The sequence below is a fragment of the Diabrotica undecimpunctata genome, chromosome 4, assembly GCF_040954645.1.
Source record: "Diabrotica undecimpunctata isolate CICGRU chromosome 4, icDiaUnde3, whole genome shotgun sequence".
Lineage (NCBI taxonomy): Eukaryota > Metazoa > Arthropoda > Insecta > Coleoptera > Chrysomelidae > Diabrotica > Diabrotica undecimpunctata.
The window spans coordinates 61147889-61170105 of NC_092806.1; positions in this window are offsets into that span (position 1 = coordinate 61147889).

A 22217-nucleotide genomic window follows, 5' to 3' on the forward strand; every position below is an offset into this window, starting at 1 on the left:
ATTATGGACAGTCTAATCCAATTAACAGGAGAAAAATGAAGTAGATCCAAATAATAAAAATAAAGAAATAAAGATGTTAGCAAAGAAAGAAAATGAAGAAGTAATATATTGTTAAAAAAATTAAAAAGGCATAAAACCAAAATACAAAAGCAAGACCCAAGCAACGGCGAAACATAAAATCATAAGAGTAACACTAAGAAGACAAAATATGTAGCTAGGAGAAGAGATTTTAAGGAAAGAAAAGATTACCAAATCTTAAAACAAATCCGCAATACTGCAGTAATCATCATGTTATAGCACGTGCTATATACAAACTAGCCACATAACTACAGATAAAGATTCAGCTTACTTAGAAGGTACTTGATGAAAAAAGAGCCTTGTTTGGACAAATAAATGGAAATGGAAGAGAAATAAAAAAATTAAAAAAACACTGTTACAAATAATAAAGGTAGTAAAAGGGAACCAAATTAATTTGGAATTTTAAAACATTGACACTATTTTAATTAACACAAAAAAATCAAATACTAGATGCCATTATAGTAAGCACTGAAATTAGCAGGAATAGATCCTTACTTAACCAAAGTCTTGGTTGCTAACTAATATGATGCACTTAGTTACAATTCTATGTGGAGTGTCAAAAAAACAAATAAAATTAGCAAAAAATATTAAATTAGAAGGGAACTGCTAAGAGTGAACAAGTACGTAGGCATATAACATGTAACATTCGAAAATATTTAGAACTTTATCAAAACACTTCAGCGAAATTAAGAAAAAAATCACTCTATATCCTATATCTGTTGGTTAGAATTGAAAGGGCGAGAGTCACTTTCACTTTGTTTTGCAGAAGATCAAAATTAGTGCTCTTAATTTGTGATCAATAATTTAAAATGCCTTTAAAATCATCAAATGATGTTGCAGCTTTAGGTTTTTAAAGAAAGTGGTAACGCATGCTTTCATGTTTTGTATTTTGTTTTACACTAACATAATCGACTTTAAGTTGTTTTGTATTGAAATAATAAATATTTTAGGACTACAACCGTTTTTGTTCTGCGGTAATATATTAATAAAAAACAGGACAACCGCCCTTTTAGTATGATTTTATTAGGAAAAGAACCGTATAATCAGAATGTAACATTATAAAAATAATATAAAACTTAAATTAAAAAGCAGTTAATAATCTCCGGAACATGAAGCATTATGACACATAATTAACGACAGCATTATTTTTCGTTGTTTTTAAAGATTTATAGAAGGAATGGTACATAGAAGGTACCCATTCTAGCAATTCCATTAGGTGGTTATATTTTGAATTATTAACTGGAATTAATTTTTCATTATTTATTTGGTCTAATATCTTTGGTAAGAGACCATCGAGAGAACTTCTCATTTTGAAGTTATACTTCTATACGCGCGCTCCACGTTGGAAATTTGTACGGGAGTGAATCGGTGAAATCATTACATATGTAAGATAATGAGTAAGAGAGAGACAGAATATATATTTTCTCTCTCTTCCTCTCTAGAGAATAAAAATGTTCCTTTTGTATATATATTTAATATTATATATATATATATATATATATATATATATATATATATATATATTTATATTATATATATAATAACGGGTGTTTTTTTAGAGGTATAGAACTTTAAAGTGGAATAAAACAAAGAATATTTTTTATATGAACAGGAAATTAACTTTATTTGAAAGATAATTTTTTGACATTATATTTTAAATATGATTTCTGGCATATGACCACCAAGGCTGGCTCTGACGTAGTCTAATCTGGAGGTCCAATTTTCGACGACTTTTTCCACTATTTGTTGCCGTATATCGGCAATATCGCGGCGAATGTTGTCCTCCAGTTCGTCAATCGTTTCTGGCTTATTGGCATAGACTAGCGACTTCACATAACCCCACAGAAAATAGTCTAACGGTGTTAAATCGCACGACCTTGGAGGCCAATTCACGGGTCCTAAACGCGAGATTATGCGGTTACCAAACGTTTCCCTCAATAAATCCATTGTGGCACGAGATGTGTGACATGTTGCGCCGTCTTGCTGAAACCACAGCTCGTGCACATTATGTTTGTTCAATTCAGGAATAAAAAAGTCAATAATCATGGCTCTATAGCGGTCACCATTGACTGTAACGTTCTGGACAGCATTGTTTTTGAAGAAGTGCGGACCAATGATTCCACCAGCCCACAAAGCACACCAAACAGTCAATTTTTCTGGATATAGTGGTTTCTCAACATACACTTGAGGATTATCTTAACTCCAAATACGGCAGTTTTGTTTGTTGACGTAGCCATTTAACCAAAAGTGAGCTTCGTCGCTAAACAAAATTCGCTTATGAAAGTCGGGATCAACGGCAATTTCGTTTTGGGCCCATTCACCGAATCTACGCCTTGCTAGGTGATCGTGTGGCTTCAATTCCTGCACGAGTTGAATTTTGTAAGCACGCAAACCAAGATCTTTTCGGAAAATCTTCCATAAAGTGGATGGACACATATCCAACTGCTATGCACGATGGCATATAGACTGATTCGGGTCTTCCTCTATACTACGCTTAACAGCAGCAACAACATCTTCTGTACGCACTGTACGACGTCTCTGTGGATGCGTATTATCATTAAGAGTGAACGTGGTGCGAAAACGTTTCACAGTTGATCGAATTAATTGCTCTGATGGGCGATTATGTATACCATAAAATGGACGTAGTGCGAGATACGTATTCCGAACAGAACTATGATTTTCAAAATAAATTTGCACAATTTGAAAGCGTTGTTCAGGCGTCAGTCTATTCATATTGAAATGTCAAACTAAAGTAAATAATAATCACCTAACAGCTGTCAAAATGGCCGCCCCTTAAAAATGTGTTGCCAACTTCTATTTCTATACCTCTAAAAAAAAACACCCGTTATTATATGTATAATATTATATATATATATATATATATATATATATATATATATATATATATATATATATATATATATATATATATATATATATATATATATAATATTTATTAATATTTATGTGATATGTTTTGTATTATTTATTAAATGTTCATAACTATTTTAGTTTTTTGTATTTCAAAATAATCTCAATAAATCACTGTATGACCGAGAACTGTCAATTTTGAAATACGTTTGTGTCATGTCTAATTGGCAAATACTTTACGTGTTTGGTTCATACCTGGTGTATGTGAGTTCGAATCCCAATATGAATTTCCTTTTTTATTTTTGAAATATTTAAAAACCCCACGGTAATTTTATTAAATATATGTAATATACGCAAAAATGCTAAATTTTAAAATAAAATGAAAATTTACAACATAATCCGAGTTGTTGGTTTGTTATTTTTATCTTCCACAAACGGTTTTTGAAGTTATACTTCTATACGCGCGTTCGACGTTGGAAATTTGTGTGTATTCGTATATAGCATTTTTCATATAAAAATGCTTGCATGTCATTCAAGATTTAGGACGTCAGAACTCCACAGCGTTGCCAAAACATTGGAATAGTTAGTAAGTGAGGAATTTTTAAAACGTCAACTATTTGTCAAACTATTATATTAACAGTAAATGCACTTAGTTTTAAGACTACTGCAACACACTAAAATACATAAGAAAACATTTTAATACAAAATTATATATTCTAAATTTTAAACTAACCTCTTTTAGGGCTTTAATAGTAAAAACGTCCCGCCATTATTTCTTGTTCAAAATAATCTATTTTATATGAAAGCGTATCAGCTTTCTACAGACTATTTATTTCTTTTGGCATAGCACAATCACAATACACAACAATAATTAGTTTTTAAAGCTATTAATCTAAATTTAATATGTATTTATAAATACAATTTATTAATAGATATTATATAATGATCAAATTGTGTAAGAAATCAAAACAAAAACAAAATTCTTACTCTAAAAAAGCGAAAACTCTTTATACACTTTTGCCACACTCTGAATTGTCAATAAAATTTGTATTCCCGTATCAATTGCGTACAATTGTCTAATCTATTTAATTAAAATTATTATTTTGTGGAATATTAGATTTACAGAGTTATTTCGTAAAATTTATATTATTAATAATGACAAATGTTTTTGGTTATTTAATCAATATAATTCTAAAATTTCCAATATAATGATGATTACATTTTTCTGATTATTACACCATGTTGATGCCTATGAAAGATCGAGCAGTTCCGTATGGGTTTCGTATTATTAGCTGTTTTAGGAAAATTTGAACTCTAAGGTTGACGTTCTGGAAATTTTAAATATAAGTGACGTCACTTTATATAAATTGTAACGTGCAAGCATTTTTATATGAAAAATGCTATATGTTGAGTGAATCGGCAAAATCATTACATATGTAAGATATAGGTAAGAGTGAGACACAAGATATATTTTCTCTCTCTTTCTCTCTCGAGAATAAAAATGTTCTCTTTTTAAACATATTTAATATCTATTAATATAATTATTTTTTTATTATTATTATTATCATGATAAATTAAACATATGCGTAAGTAATGTATTTTGTCATTTTTAAATACTTATGAATATTGTATTTTAATTTGTATTGTATTATAATATTGAATTATGGGGCAGTGTATTTTATTGTATTTTTATATTAATAACAAACTTAACAATGAATTTTACTGCAGAGAAACTCCTTTTATACATTATATGAAAATAAAAATATATATTTTCATTAAAATATTGATTCAATCCTTCATTTTCTTACTTTACTCCCATTACAGGTCAAATGTTTATATACAGCAAACGATGCACCATATACCTGTATACCTAATTCTTTTTCTCTTTTTGCACTCTCTTACCTATAGCATTACATATGTTATAATTGTGCAGATTGACTCCCATATAAATTTGTAAAGACGAACGCGTGTATAGAAGTATAACTTCTATCGGCAGTCTCACTGGACTGCCAGACCCGTTTTTTTCCTTTTAAAATTACCAGTTTTAAAATTTTCCTAAGAAAGTGTTTATTAAAACATAAGGTCAGGGTGGTATCTTTCTACTTTCAAGTGCACAATTTTAGAGGATAGAAAGGGTTCATTGGTTGTGTTCCGTTTTATATTAATAAACGGACTTGTCTATTCTTTAACCATTTTTTCAAAGTTGAAAAAGTCACTTGTTTTCAGCTCATAAACATAGGCAGTTTTACAGAACTGCAGGTCCTTATAAACTGGGCTCATTCATAGGGTACAGAAATACTCATAGTAGGCAGTCTTTTCTTTTTCCTCTCAATCAGTGCATGTATTATGTTTGCTTCGTTGTGTAAATATTTATAATGAAATATAACTACTAAGGTGTTATGGCCACATATACATGCAGAATAAAAAAAAAAGTTTTGGCCAGAGCAGTCTGACCAAAATGTTACCTCTTCTGTTGTAGAAGATAAATTTTTTAACCACATTATTACAGTGTAAGCTATCTCGTTGAAACCCCTTTTTGCAATAAACTCGTCCCCCATGAAGCATGAATCTTCAACAGTACAATCATTATAGACGGTAAAATGAAATGTCAATAATTGCTTTAAATAAAACAATTTTCCATTAGTTAACGTAGGTGTGGAAAGGCATTTTTGCAAATCCAACTTTGCTACGACTTCTTTTAAATTCGTCGTGCATCTTATCTTATCCTGCCTTTTTAATTTGTATCTGTTTTCTGCGCAATTCAAATGATCTACCTGTTTCTTAAAAATATCTTCAACTTTATTAAAATCTGCCTCTTTTCGCTTATTTTCAAATCTGAAACAGGTATTACATATATCAATGTTAGAAGGGCTTAAAATAAAGGTTGAACTCATAGAAAAAATTTCCCAGTACATACCTTTCTTTAGGGCAAGTTCTTTTTCGTACTCCTTCTCATTAATACAATCTAAATACAATTTGCACATTATTGTTACGTTTAGTTCCGGATTTAAATATTTCCTTCCAGACCTACTACGACAATAATTACTTTCAACTTTTGGAAAACAATTTATGTGTTCCATAACCAATTGTTTTTTCTTCTGCAATTTGGTGGTTAGGTACATGGTGACTGATTACCAACCCAGCAGCATCATTAATTTTCTTCTTTCTTGAATTTCTGACTATTTTCTCAGAGAGGGCAAGTGTAGTTAAAAAAAAATGACTTGCACACCCTTGTTTTAGATCCGTTTGAGAAGAGAGTGTAAGTGTAAGAATGCTGTCATCGGTCCTTTTAATTGCCATTGCTTGCACGTCTTCTGTTAACAGTACCCACATCAACTGCTTGTGCAATAAATTGTCTTTCATGATCCCAGTCTGTCTGGCTTTTCCAGAAACTAATTTATTTATTTATTTAAATTAACGTGCATGTGACATCTATGGTCATTAGCACGAGTAACGATTTACATGGTAATATCATATAAATTACAAAATAATGTAATTAACATTTAACATAAAGAGAAAATAACAAAAACTTGTAATATAACATTTATATTTTGTTGAGCAGTTGACTTTTTTTGAGGAATTTGATAACCTGGTTGATTTGGTCTGTGCTGTTTAGGACCTCTTTGAAGTTAGTACTGATATCGAGCTGTTGGCGTATTTTGACATAAAAAGGGCATTCCATAAGTATATGCCTGATTCGGAGAGTCGAATTGCAGTGCTGACATTTTGGTTGTGGAGATGATGTCATCAGGTAGCCATGAGTTAGACGGGTATGTCCTACAAGCAATCTCCGTATGATTGCCAAATTTTTTCGAGATAAACTGGGATAAGTAAGAAGGTTTACTGAGGGTTTAATTTCATGCAGCGCTGAAGTAACATTATTCCAGTGAATCTGCCAGGTGGATAGATTAAGCTTCTTCAGTGTAGCATTAAGATCGTTGCAAATTTGTATATCGATAATGGTGTCAGTGGATGATGCGGCTTTTTTGGCAAGGCAATCAGCTTTTTCGTTACCACTAATACCAACATGGGATGGTACCCATATCAGAGTGATAGTTGTATTTTGGTTTATAAGAAGCTGATATGTGTCATGAATATCTTGGACGATAGGATGGTTGATGGATATAGCATTAATGGAGTGTATAGAGGAAAGTTAATCAGAGCATATGGCTATGTGTGTATTTGGATATTGTTGGGCATATTTGAAAGCATGTGAGATAGCTAGTAGTTCATCAGTGTGGATACTACACCAAGGAGAAATTTTAGAGAGTTCGATAGGCTGTTGTACAGTGGATACAGAATATCCAACACCACTTTCAGTCATTGACGCGTCAGTGTAAAGAACTATGTTATATTTATTTTTGTTTATTAGTTCTAGAAAGAGAATTCTTAATGTACTAATACTGGTATCTTCCTTGTTAAAATTGGTGAGGGAAATATCATGATGTGGGAGTATGTTGGTCCAATAGGGATTATTGGAGAATGGTAGAGTTCTGGTTTCAGACAAATTTATATCTTTTAGTAACGGTTGTAGAAGACTAGGTATAGGATGTATAATTAAGTTACAAGGGTTGTTATGGAGATAGTGTGATGATGTAATTAAATGATATACTGGATTGGACGGATTGGAAGAAATTGCAGCAGCATAGGAGCGAAGAAGGTTTTCTCGTCTAAGCCACAGAGGAGGTTCATTAGCTTCACAGTAAAGACTTTCTGCCGGACTAGAACGGAATGCTCCAAGACATAGACGAATAGCTGTGTTGTGTACTGTATTTAGTGAATTTAAGATTGATTTAGTTCCAGACATATAGACGAAACATCCATAGTCGAGCTTGGGGCGGATAAGTGATCTGTAAACTTTCAGTAACGTAGTTTCTTTCGCGCTCCAATGATAATGTGAGAGTGTTTTGATTATATTTAACCTTTTTAGGCAAACTCCTTTAAGTTCCTGTATGTGTTGTTTCCAGGTTAATCTTGAAATAAATATCAGCCCTAATATTTTGCAATTATTAACAACCGGTAATTTGAAGTTGTTGATAGTGATTTCAGGATCAAAAGAACTCATTATTCTGCTAAATTTAATAACTTTGGATTTAGAGTGGGAGAGGGTAAGTCCTAGAGAAGCTACTTTGTTTTGTAGGTCATTTACTCCTAATTGTAGAATTTTACTAGTAGTTGCGTTGGATTTACCATGGCAGTACATTATTAGGTCATTGGCATATAATACGCATTTGATTGGTGGAGCTATATTTTCACTTAACTTGCTAATCGAAAGAAGGAATAAGGATGTGCTTAAAACTGAACCTTGAGGAACTCCATCATGTTGGATGTGTGGAGAAGAAAGGAAGTTATTAACAGAAACCCTGAACGATCTAGATGTTAGGAAGTTTTTGATAAATGCATATATGTTGCCAGTAAGGTTACATTCAAAAAGTGTGTCTAGGATTGCATTTCTAGAGATGGTATCAAATGCGTCTTCAATATCAAAGATAGTTGCTATCAAATCTTGCTTGCAATTTATTGCGTTTGAGATATGGGTTTGGAGTATTACCAGATTATCTCTTGTGGAGCGCTGTCTTTGGTAGCCAGATTGTTTCTTTGGAATAATCTTGTGTTTTTCAAAATACCATAAAAGACGTTTGTTGATTTTTTCCATTAGCTTACACATAGTGCATGTGAGCGAGATGGGCCTGTAAGATTGTGGAAAGATAGTTGTCTGGTTTGGCTTGAGTATTGGTATAACAATAGATTTGCTTCACTGAGATGGAAATTTATGGGAAGTACAGATTATATTGTATAAATTAAGGAGTTTCTAAGACTATAATTAGACAAATGCTTTAGGAATACATAAGGAATATCATCAGCACCAACTGCAGTGTTTCTACTATTAGCTAATGCAGATATTAGCTCATGGATAGTGAAAGCAGAATTAAGGGATCTACTATATTCAGATGATATCAGACGATTTCTGTGTGAATATAAGTCATGATGAGATAAAGTAATATTATTGGTTTTATTCTTGATTTTTTCTTCGAAATGTTTGGCACAAGCGTTAGGAATAAGTTCATGTGAAGTGATCTCTATACCATTTGAAATTAAACGAGTAATTTTTGAATTAGTTTTGTGACCTTGAATTTGTCGTATTTTTTTCCAAAGTTGGCTAGGATTGGAGTTTTCGTTAATAGATGATACGTAATCTTGCCAGGATGATTTTTTAATTTTTTTTAACTACGTGTTTGGCTTTGGCTTTGAATTTTTTGTAATTTATTAGATTTTCAAGGCTTCTATTTTTTTGGTACTTATTTAAAGCTTTTTTGGATAGACGAATCGCCTCTTCACAAGTAGAGTTCCACCAAGGAACTGCTTTATGATTTGGAGAGAATGATTTTTTGCCAATGTGAGTCTTAGCAGCTGAAAGAATAGTGTCTGTTATTGACGTTAACAAAAAGTCTACATCATTGATTATTAGATGATCATAAGCGAGCAAGAGAGTGTCAACAGCTTTTGAATACTCTGGCCAGTTTGCTTTATTTAGGCGCCAATAGCTTTTGGCAGAGGCAGTCCCATTACAATTGTTGGAAATTATTATAGGATAATGATTGCTATCAAAGAGATCGTCAGCTGTTTGCCAGGTTAAAAAAGGTGCAGATTTAGGATCACTAATACTAAGATCTATAGCAGAGAAAGATCCAGAGGAAATATTAAAATGAGTATTAGATCCTGTGTTAAGAAGACATGAGTTTGTGCACTTAATAATATTTTCAACTATTTTTCCCCATCCAAATGTTGAATGAGAATCCCACATACTGTTATGTGCATTAAAGTCTCCTGTGAGTATAAACGGCTGTGGAAGTTGGAATATAAGGTCTAGGAGCTCTTCTTCTTTTAGAGAATGGTTTGGGGGAATATATATGGAGCAGATGGTAAGTTTATTAGGGCAATATGTAGTTATGGCAATTGTCTCAAGATTCGTTATTAATGGTAGCCTTGTTGAGAAGATTTCGCTGGACGCAAATATTGATGCACCTCCACTAGCTCTAAAGCAGTTCGTCCTAATTAAATGGTATCCTTGAAAGAATTTAGGATGAGGAATATTAGTTGTATTAAAATTAGTCCCTTGGAGATAAAGAAAATCTGGATGGTAAATTGATATAAGATATTGGATATGTTCAAGGCGCGGATAGTATCCGTCGCAGTTCCATTGTAAAATAGTGAATTTAAAAACTTATTTGGTTAGTAGAAAGAATATACCTTGTACTAATTACGTAATTTTGGAAAAGATCGATATCATTGCAGTTAGAGTCACATGAATTATTGGACGTAAGGCTGGTATGTTCGTCAGCTTCTATAGGATTTATTGTGCGTTTTAGCTTTTTTGTTATTCTTGTAATGCGATTTTTAAGTGATCTATCGGATACAGTTTGGTATATTTGTGTAAGATCTTCGAGGAGAGAATGAATATTCGTGGTGAAATTATGAGCTTCTTTGAGAGGATCACTACTCCCAAAGGAATTTTCTAGGAAAGCAATTATTTGTAATGCTGATAACGAAAATTTGTCTGGATTAGCACAAATTAATTTTTCAATACTTGAATGGGCAGAAGGATTAATTTTACCAATTTCTTTGTCATCAGTTTTTGTTTTCTTTTTAGGAGCTGATTTAGGAGTTGCGAAGGTTGTTGTGTTTGGTGTGTTATTAAAGTTTAAGTTTAGGGGGCTAGCGGTAACCAGTAAAGAAGGTGATTTAAGACTTGTGTCAGTGGAATGAGTTCTTTTTATCTCAGAGTTAGAAGGGACAGATAATGGTGTTATAGACTGCTCATTTGGGATTGTTATGTCAGTAGGTGGGTTATTTGAATGTATTTCTTCTTTTGAGGGTGAAAGAGGAGATATACTAAAACGAGGATCAATTGGAATTTGACTAGAAGTTGTATTTGGGGAGGGATTGCTAGATATTTCTTGAGGGTTAGGGCAGGAGTTTGCAGTGTGTCCAGATTGCTTACATAAAAAGCATTCTAGTTTGTCCGAAGTAATAAAGATCCTATAATTTGTATTTTCATATGAGATTACAATTGAAGTATTTAACTCAAAGTATTCTTTATCTGGTATCACAAAGACTGAGCGTCGAAAACTGAAGATGTGAGCATATTCGTCTTCCGGTAAACTACAACGAATAAGCGAGATAGAGGAAGCAAGTTGTAATCCAAGTTCATTTTTAAGTGCTTGCTCTATGAGTGCATTCGGAATCGAAGGATACACGTTAGAAAGTAGTAGCCTTTTTGCAGGTGTGATAAGTCTGCGAATAGATATTATTTGATTTCTAACAGAAATAATCGGATTATTTTTTAGAAGATGATCTACTACGGTTACGGAAGAAAGATAGATGCGTATACGCTGGTTAGAAATACGTGAAGCAAAGGTTATTTCTTTAGGGGTAACAATTTCGCCGATTGCCTTTATGTAATCAAATAGCAGTACGTCTGGGATAGCGTTCATAACAATGGCTTGAGTTCTACTGGGACATGTAGTTGCTGTTAAAGATTTTTTCTGTGTGATTTTGGTTACTGCAGCGAAGCTAGGTTGAGCTGTTTGTGATGATGATGCCATAATTTGATTTTAATATTTTGGATGCCAAAATATTAAGTATGGCCAGAAACGACTGGCCAAATTTTATTTGTCGAAAGTATTTAAGTAATATCGACTTACCATTATCTACTTAAAAAACAATCACATTAAACTAAATAAGTTTTTATTAAAAATACTATTAGTATGTAGAAGCCTGATGTTCACTCGTTGGCTTCTGAAATAGGAATGACCAGAAACTAATAAATATTTGCGTTCTAACATTATCCTGTATATTATTAGTACATTTAAGCCTACATAATCTAGTGCACGAGAGACCTACTTCTTTAGCTTTTCTCAATTTATTTTTAAAACCTACATATTCCTCTATTAATCGTCTCTTCTTCTTTTTTATGTTACGTTGCCAAGTTGAAGACTTTTCCTTTCTCTTTCTAGTTTTCTTTACAACTGTTTCTATTTTATCTCCCTAGTTCACTTCAATACTGTTATCCATGTGCAGATTTTTGGAAAGCACCTTTCGGTAATCATGTTTTTGAACACAGGTTATGTTTGTATTTTCCTCACAATCATTACTGATACTGCTATCATCTGGTTCATATATTATGTCATCCACAGAGTTGTCAGAATATCTACTACAAGAAAGTTCATCAAATATGTTTTCACTTTCAATTTCTTCATTCACGGAGAAATTTATTTTCATTGGCAACGTCAGAATATCTACTATAAGAAGGTTTAGCAAATATGTTTTCACTCTTAGTTTCTTCATCCATTGAGATATTTCCATTGGCAACATCATTAAACATAACAGGCTCTAACTGAAGTAGTTAAAGCCTGACAGTAGGTTTTATGGTTAGCATGAACAGAAACATAGTTTTGTTTATTAGATGAATAAGATTCACGCACACTAGTAAAGTGAACATTAGGAATGTCTGAAAAATAATAATGCTTTAATTGTTGCGATACTCCTTAAATAGTTTTATTAAAAATTAAGCTCTTGTTATTAAGCATGAAAAAGTAGGTTAAACTCTGCAAGATATTCTATTTCACAACAATTGTGTACCTACTTTAAGTTAGTAATGTGTAGAAAAGATAGGTATAAAATTTTGAAAATTTTCACACTACACAGAAAAAGTTAACTCACCTTCATTGTTTTCTTGTAAAAAAATATTTACCATCTTCATTGCTTTTGATTCAGATATTTCTGGTTGTTCTTTATCATCACATTAATCTTGATAATGAAAAAAGTTACTTTTGTCTATAAACCATGCAAAAACATTAGCTTATAATCTCAATTTTTATACAGCTGACGTTGTCCATAAAGATTAGACTACCGTCTTTTTAAAAATCAGTGTGCCATGCAAAAAAAAACGATGTACCATATAGGGCTTTTTGCAACAAATATCATAGTGGACATCCGACTTGCAATTTTAGTAATATTACCTGGACAACCACATATTAAGCACATTTCGAAAGATAATACCTATAAGTGTATTATTGGCTGCATACCTCCATTTACTGTGAAAATGGACTTCCTACTACTTGGTAGTTGATGAAAGCATATTTGGGAGGAGAGAAACGCAGCTCAAACAGGGTTGCCAAAGTTTAGCATAATGTGACCAGGAAAAGGTCTTAGAGACCGGTATGTTCGTTTAAGGGTTAAAAAATAGTGTTCCACTTAAACTGCGGCGCAGTGCTTAAAAAATTTTAATTCTGGTTATTACGAGTAAAGAGAAGTGAACTAGCTACCTATATACTAAGAGTAATGTGTGTATGTGTCTGTATGTGTGTGTGTGTGCGTGCGTGCGTGCGTATGTGTGTGTGTGTGTGTGTGTGTGTGTGTGATTTTGAGATCACACACATATCACAGATTTTTATTTCCAATTTTCTACTGTGATCTATTATAATTATGTTACATCTATACAGTTTCATTTAAATGACAATGTATGTTTCTTTAAAAAAGTCGTTTAGTAAATTATTCTTATCTCATGGAAACTTAATACTCTATACTAATTGCAAAACATATTGTTGTAGATTATAATATAATTAACTGCATAACTTATATAGATGTGGCAAATATTTTCAGTGTATAGTTTTTAATCTTACAATAGTAGAAATATGGAGCTTTAGTAGGTTCTAGTTAAATATATTGTAATTAGTTAAATATATAAACATTCGTCACTTTCTAATTATAAATTAGAAGACTATGAAAATCTTAGAGAAGAAGAAAAAAGGACGTTTAGAAGGAAAAAGAAAGAGCGATATGAAAACGCTCTAAACGAGATTGTTAACCACCACAGTAGAAAAGACTCGCGAAAATTTTACCAGAAGCTGCAGAACAGCTGCAGAAAAGAATTCAAACCCAGAATAACAGCATGTAAAGACAGAGATGGTTCCATAATTAGTGACAAAGAACAGATACTAAACAGGTGGGCGAATCATTTTGAAGAACTGCTTAGCGACAGTCGTGAAGAAGACCAAATAGAAATTACTTTGCCTGAAATGGATGAAAACGTTCAAGAGCCGCCCCTCACCGAAGAAGAAATTAGAAAAGCCATTTTAAAACTGAAAAATAACAAAGCCCCCGGTTTGGACAATCTTCCTGCCGAACTCTTTAAAAATGGTGGTGACACCCTTTTTAAACACATGCATAAATTAGTAACCGAAATCTGGCAACGGAAGGAAACGCCCACGGACTGGAAATTAGGTGTAATGCACCCTCTTCACAAAAAGGGAGATATGATGGTGTGTGATAATTATAGAGGCATCACGCTACTTAACATGGCATATAAAGTATTGTCCAACGTATTGTACAGAAGATTGATCCCCTATGCTGAACAAATACTTGGGAACTACCAGTGCGGTTTCCGACCCAATAAATCAACAACGGATCAAATCTTCACAGTCAGGCAGATTCTTGAGAAAACGCTTGAGTTCGGAGTCGACACCCACCACATATTCGTGGCTTTCAAAGCCGCATACGACCCAGTCAACAGAAAAAAACTTCTACAGGCTATGGGAGAATTTCAAATGCCGCTTTATCTTGTTCAACTTCGGAACTTACACTCACAGACGTAGAGAGTGTAGTCAGAATCCAAAACGACTTTTCAAAACTCTTCCATGGTAAAAATGGACTGAGACAGGGAGATGGACTGTCGTGTCTCTTATTTAACCTTGCACTAGAAAAAGTAATTTAAGAGTGTCATATTAATATGAATGGCACCATCTTTAATAAATCTGTACAAGTGGTCGGATATGCAGGTGACATAGACATTATTGCTAGGTCCACAGAATCTCTGATCGAAGCATTTCGATCACTAAGGGCGTCTACACTGAGAATGTGATTAAAAATGAAGGCACAGAAAACCAAGTATATGTATTGTACTAGATCAGGCATCCAGATACCTAGACTAGAAGGTGTGGACACCTTCGTCTACCTTGGCTCGCTACTGACCAAAAACAATAATGTAAGCGAAGAAATTAAAAGAAAAATAGTGCTTGCCAATAAGTGCTATTATGGCTTGAGGAAACAGATAGCCCCAAAACTACCCAGAAAAATTAAAGTTACCATATATAAAACACTAATAAGGCCATTGTTAGTTAACATGCGGGTCAGAAACGTAGTCACCGTGTACACATCTAACCAGAGAGTTATTTTTTTATAAATATATGTCAGAGGACTAATCCGTCAGATTAGTTTTTTGTTTCAAATGCGATATTTTTTTAATTGAATGCCGAAGTGTAGAAATATTTTCTAGTGAGTAAATTGTACTTTCAAAGCTAGGTTTTTTATATTGTTGTGTATAATTGGTGTTGGTGTGGGTGTATAATTTAATGCTAAAGTTTACATACAAGGGTTTATAGTTTATAATTGAGGGTGTCAATATATTATTATTTAAAGTTAGGTTTAGGCTGTACATAATAGGTGAAGCGTCATATAAGTAAAATTAACTGTAAATTGTATATTTTCTATAGCAAAGTAGGGATTAAATTGGGTTGTACATAATATCTGTTTTATTAGTATTTTTTTCCTCCTATTTTCATAAATTAATTAAATCAACCATTACAACAATATAATATACTTTGAGAAGTAACGTTGATACTTTCCTGGCGCCCACAATTTTCTTTTTAGTTCGTTTTTTATTCAGTACTCTTTTCTTGTTCACTTATCCTTAATTCTATCATTTCCCACGATATTCAATAACCATCTCAAAATATTATCCAAAACAAAATCCAATACAACATTTATCTACATCATAAAATATAAATTTAATGCAAAAACTGATATGGTGCCTCAGATCTGCCCGCGGCTGATAAAACAAGCAATAATTAATTAGATTTATTTTTTTATATAAATTTAATTAATTATACAACAAACCAGAAGTAGAACCAATAAATGTATTATCATGGTCTTAAATTCGTAAGACAAAACAAAACTATACAGAAACATTTTGACTATAAAATTAATTAATTTGAATATGTGTTCATTTGAGTATGTGGAAATTATAATGTTACATAATTATTTATTTTATTTACGTATAATCCGGTCGTCACCGGAATTTTACCGAAAATTTCAATTTTGGGACTCTAAAAAAGATGCAAAAAGTTTGACTATCCCCCGGCTTCTCCCTAAAACCCCCCTCGCAGGGGGGAAGGCGGAAAAAATAACAAGAAATAATGCTAAGTTAATTTTGAACAAAAATATTCATTAGAACTTTTTGTGTAGAAATAACCGTTTTTTCAGAAACAAAGCTTGAAGCAACCGGCCATTTTGAATGTCAGTTACGCGCGTGAAATCAATTTTAAATAAAATTTTATTAAGATTATTATTATATTAGATGAAATGTATACCTAAAGTTGTGTAGTTGCAAAAAACGTACTTATGCAATCGAAAAGAAGTAGTTTTAAACTTATAAGATCGTTTTGTAATGTGAAAGTTTAAATTCAGTGATTTTTGGTATCTTTCAAATGCCTCATATTTGTTGCCAAAACACAAAATCGATATTTTATGCTATAGGTCAGGGGAGGCCAACTTAATCAGACTCGAGATCTACTGTCTGCCTTTCTAATTCTTTGCGATCTACCGACTATGAATCTTTTAACGATACTGGCGAGGAATAAAACTTTTAATCCAGAATTTTAATGTTAAGTGAGCTGAATATCTCAGATTCGCTCACTATATCTCAGAAAATCAATCACTGATTCTCTTCCTTCTTCTTCTTCTTCTTCTTCTTTTTATATAGACATGACTCTGTCTGTTTCTCAATGTGCCTCCAGTAAGTTGTCATTCCATCGTTTTTGTGATCTTCCTATTGATCGTCTTCCTATTGGTGAACCGTCCTGGCCGTCTTTACTACTCTATTTGTTACCATTCGGCTTATATGATAGTTCCATTCTACTCTCCTATTTTTTACCCAGTTCTTGATGTTCTCCACCTTGCATCTACATCGTATATCTGTACTTCTAGCTCTGTCCCATAGTGTTTTTTCATCAATTTTTCCAAGTGTTTTTATCTCTGCTGTTTCTAACATCCTTTTTGTCCTCTCTGTGTCAGGTCTGAGGACTGTTTTGTAAATTCTGCCTTTTATTTCTTCCCCAATATTTTTATTTCTCCATATTGTTTCATTCAGGCAGCCTTCTGCTCTGTTTGCTATATTCACTTGATCTTCCACTTCAGTTTCGAGCTTTCCGTAGCTAGATAATGTGATGCCTAGATATTTAAACTCCATCACTTCTATTATCTGACATTCCAGCTCCAATTTACACCTTAGTAAATTTGCTGTTGTAACCATGCATTTTGTTTTTTTTTTTTGGGAAATTAACATGTTAAATTTTCTGACGGTATTAAATTGGTGCAGAATATGTTGTAAATCATCTTCACTTTGAGAGAGTAGTATTGCGTCGTCTGCACAGCAGATGATTTTAAGTTGTTTTCTTCCCATTTGGTATTCCTTTTTAGTTCTTACTTTTGTTTTATTTTATCCATAATCAGGATAAACAATAGAGGACTCAGGGAATCTCCCTGTCTTATCTCATTGCTAGCTTCAATAGGGTCGGTTAGTTCTTCTTCCACTTTTACTTTTATTGTGTTGTTTTGGTAGATATTTTCGATCGTTTTGATTATTTCTAAAGGTATCTCTCTTTCGTACAATAAGTGTATAAAGTCCTTTAATTTGACTCCGTCAAATGCCTTCTTAAGGTCCACGAAACATAGATATGCCGGTTTGTTGTATTCTAATGATTTCTCTTGCACTTGTCTTATTATAAATATGTCGGTTCTCGACCTAAAACCTTGTTGTTCTTCTGCAAGTGATATAATTTCATTCAGTTTATTTGTTATCACTTTGGTTGTTAATTTTAGTGTTGTGTTTAATAAATTAATTTCTTTGTAATTTTCCGGGTCCGATTTGTCCCCCTTTTTGAAGAGACGAAGAGAGGATGCTTAATCTCCATTCTTGAGGAATTCTGTTTGTTCTATTATTTTTTGGATTAGTTTTAATATTTGTTTGGTTAGATCTCGCCCTCCGTACTTTACGAGTTCGTTTGGTATTCTGTCCTCTGCTGGTGATTTTCTATTTTTTTATTTCCTTAATGCTTCCGTTACATCTTTCTCCTTAATATTTATATCTTCGTTTGTCGTCACCTCTGGTGTTGGTGGTTCATTATCGTCACCTTTAGCCAATAGGGATCGAAAGTATACCCATGTTTCCTTCAGAATGTGTTTCGTTTTAATTAGTTCATTTGTCTCTTTTCTTTGTCTTCTGATCATTCTCCACATTTCTTTTTGTGTTCCGTAGAAGTCGTGTTCCATCTGTTTATAGTGGTTATATGTCTGTTGTGTTTGTTGTGTTCTGTATTGTAAAAAGGCTTTCTTCTTTTCTTCACATTTTGTCTTCACTTTCTCTCTAAACCATGGTTTTCGTTTTTGATATATTAGTGTTCATTCCTTTCCTCTCTCCAAGTGATTCTGTTGCTGCGTTAATTATGATATTTTTTAGTTTTTCCCAGCTTTTCTCGATGTTATCGTTTTTTAATATTTCATTCCTAGCGATATTCTCTGACTTTTTCTGTATAAGTATTCCGCGGATTCCGTATTTAGTCCTTCGACTTTGATTTTTGTTTGTGTTGGCGCCGCTCTTAGGTGTGAAGTATTTCAGGATGATTCTTATTTTACATAATACTAGGCTATGGTCACTACCTACATCTACTAAGTTGAGGCATCTTACGTCGATTATTTTCCATGGATGTATATCTTTGTTGGTTATAACATAACCTATCATAGATCTTTATCCGAGGGTGTTATTAAATAATGTATATTTGCGTTAGTCTTTGTGGTCAAAAAATTTGTTGTTAATTGTATTCTATCTGATTCTGAAACACTATTTTATGAGCCTTCGAGATCTGAAAGAATTTTTAATCTGAAACCGATTCGTCTCTGAGCGCTAAAATTCTGGATTAATTAGCTTTATTGCTCGCCAGTGTATATTAGGAATACCTAAATAAAACAAAAGTATTAATTCTTACTTATTTATTTTTTCAACTAGATTAGATTGGAAAAAAAAATGTGAGTCACTCGTGAAAATCGATGCAAAATTGCTAGCACTCCAAAATTTTCGTAATAATTAGGACGGGAATAGATAGGTATATTATACCGATAATTTTTTCCTTGCCCGCGATTGACTGGTCGATCGCGATCGACGGGTTGGCCTCCCCTGCTGTAGGTTTTGAAGATTAGACTTTAACAATGAAAATTCCATAGTGATCGGTCAATGGGACTAGTAAATTTTATGCTTAGCTTCTATACTGGCGTTGCATTACTTTATTTTCTTTAGTAAAACATTGAGACGAGCGTCACGGAATTAGCGCCACGGGGAGCAGGAGTCACGGGTAGCGTCGAAAAATAGCGGTTCTTCACATCGATTCACTAGTCTCAATCAATTCGTTTCTAGTTATCATAAATTTATTCTGCGTGTTTTGTACTCAAGTAGATTTAAATTAAAAACTGCATGAAAAATAACTAATAAAATACAGACATTAAATGAGAAGTAAAAAATTAGAAGAATATCTTTTAATGAAAGATTCGATTCGTAACGATTGTCGAAATTTAAAAATCATAGATGTCATCTACTTAATAACAATATTGAATCATATGTTTAAATTTTTATAATCATTCTAGTTTTAAAATAATTTCATACAAATATATAATTATTATTTTTTTTCCATAGCTAATGTTAAAGTGTTGCTATAACAACTATTTTGAGTATATAAAGTATCACTTTAACCGCAAGGGTAAATAAAGTGACACTTTACCAGCAAGAGTAGATAAAATGTTTTAACTTTGTTTTATTCAATAAAATTTACAAATTCAAACACATTAAGAATTAAAAACAACTGAAATTTTACAATTAAAATTATTAGAAATATCTATTTTTGGAGCATCACAACTTGTACTGGTTTGTTTAAACACTTGATTCGAGGTACTGGATTGATTTTCTGGTCCGCCAAGTATACACTTGGATACAGCAATCTTATTGCTTATTGACTCTTCAATGTAAGATTCTGCAACAGATGACGATTTCCATCCACCTAAACGTTTAACTTTTACTAGATCAGCTCGAGAATTTGCGAACATAGTAGCTGAAGAACGACGGAAACAATGCCCCGTGTACATTTCCGAATTTGCAAGTTTCAAAACGTAACATTTGTTTGACATTTGTTGACAGAGTAATTCATATCCCTAGCAACGGAGCAACACAATGGCGATTTTTGTGCTAAAAATTACAATCTTCTTATATACTAAAACGCTAAGCCCTTTTCTTGTCCACCACTTTACTCAAAAACCATATTAGATAATTAAAATATTTTTTCGGAATATTATTAGTATTACGTATGAGATTGTCAAGATATACTTTTGGTACAAAAATTCACTTCCGGTTTTGAGATGACCGAAAGTTAAAATTTACTTTAAGTACTAAGTTTTAGACCCCACAATGTATATATGGATCGAAATGTCTCGTCGAGACGAATCTAAATATGTACTTCCGGTTGCGATCCGACACCGGAAGTGACCCGAAACGCGCATAAAACGTCAAGATAGAGCAAATCTGACAGCGGATTCGTGATCAGCATGCAAAATTAACTGCTAAATGATATCCATGTCGACATTTGATGAACTAAAAATTGCATTCCTGTTTTGAGGTCGACTTCCGGTTTCGTTTCTATTAGTCAAATCAATAGAGAATTCAACGTAGAGTTCAAAAATGTAAGTTCACGAAATGATCATTTATAGTTTTTGAGTTATTGATAAAAATATTTTTACTTCCGGTCATTGTATATATTGTATATTTTTCTCGCAAAATAAAAATTTCATTTAAAAAACTCGATGTCGAGTTGGCCCGCTAGTTTTCTTTAAAATTCTATTTTTCACCTGAACTTGAAGTCTTGCTATAGAAAAAAATGTTGTATTGCACACGACGATAAAATCGCATTATCTTCTCGAGCATAATTAGCGTCTCGACTGACGTCTCGACACTAAAAAACGCTCTCGAAGATAAAGTACAATTTTATCGTCTTGTACAATAAATAACTATTAAATATCTTTTTTATGTTATATAATAATTAAATTTACTATCATGATTTTTATTTATATTTTATTATTGATTTAATATCTCGTCTGAATTTTACAGGCCTGTCAAAAGGAAACAATGTATGTAGTTAATACGTTAGCAGTTTGCTTTAGGAGCAAACATAATAATTTATTGATATTGATATATTTTAATTACAAAATAATTTGTTCAAAATATAAATATTAAAATAAGTAAAAAAGTTACTTTATTTAATTTTAAAATATTCAACTCAATGCTCAGTTGCTGCATTTCTGAAGGGTCCGAATACGATGTATATTGACCTGTGGTAGCGCTAGGTAGAGAGAAAATAACTTGCCTATGTTGCTGATGTCATAGTTTCTAAGATCTGCTTTAAAAAGTATATTGTTGATAGCATGTTCGACCAATATTTCTGTCATTTTAGAATAGGTTCTAAATTTTGACGCGATGTATTGCGATGTCAACAATGCTAGATCATGAGTTTTCTCTTATTTAAAGTTGCGGTGTGTGTCTCCTTTATAATTTTATAAGTTTTCGTTAGTTTGTGATCCTAATTACGTTTGTTGCGTTTTGATTTGGAGTTTTTTCATGTACAGCTTTCTTATCAGTATCGTTTAGGGGATCAACTGTCTTTTCAGCATGCCGTGCCTCTTCAGCCTGCAGGTTATTGGACCGTGTCACGTTGTTATGAGACCAAGTTACATTTTCTTCTTTAGTTGAAGACTAATTTGAGTTAGTAGCTTCTCCCTGGTCCTATCAGAGTTTAGTATGTGTGGTGGATATGCCCGCTACACCACAAGAGTGGAAGTCAATATCAAATATATTTGAAGATATTTGAAACTTTCCACACTACGTTGCCTCAATGGATGATTTATATGATATATTATAATATAAAGTCCTATTAAAACAGGAAGTGAATACTACAATTATAAATATTTTTTAGTATTGTTCATTTCGCATTCTTTGATGCAGATTATTCCTTTTTATTCGTTGACGTATGATCTCAGGGAAGAATCTCAGACGATGGAGTATTTAAGCATACGAAATTGTTTGATCTCATTGAGAAAGGAAAATTATACCTTCC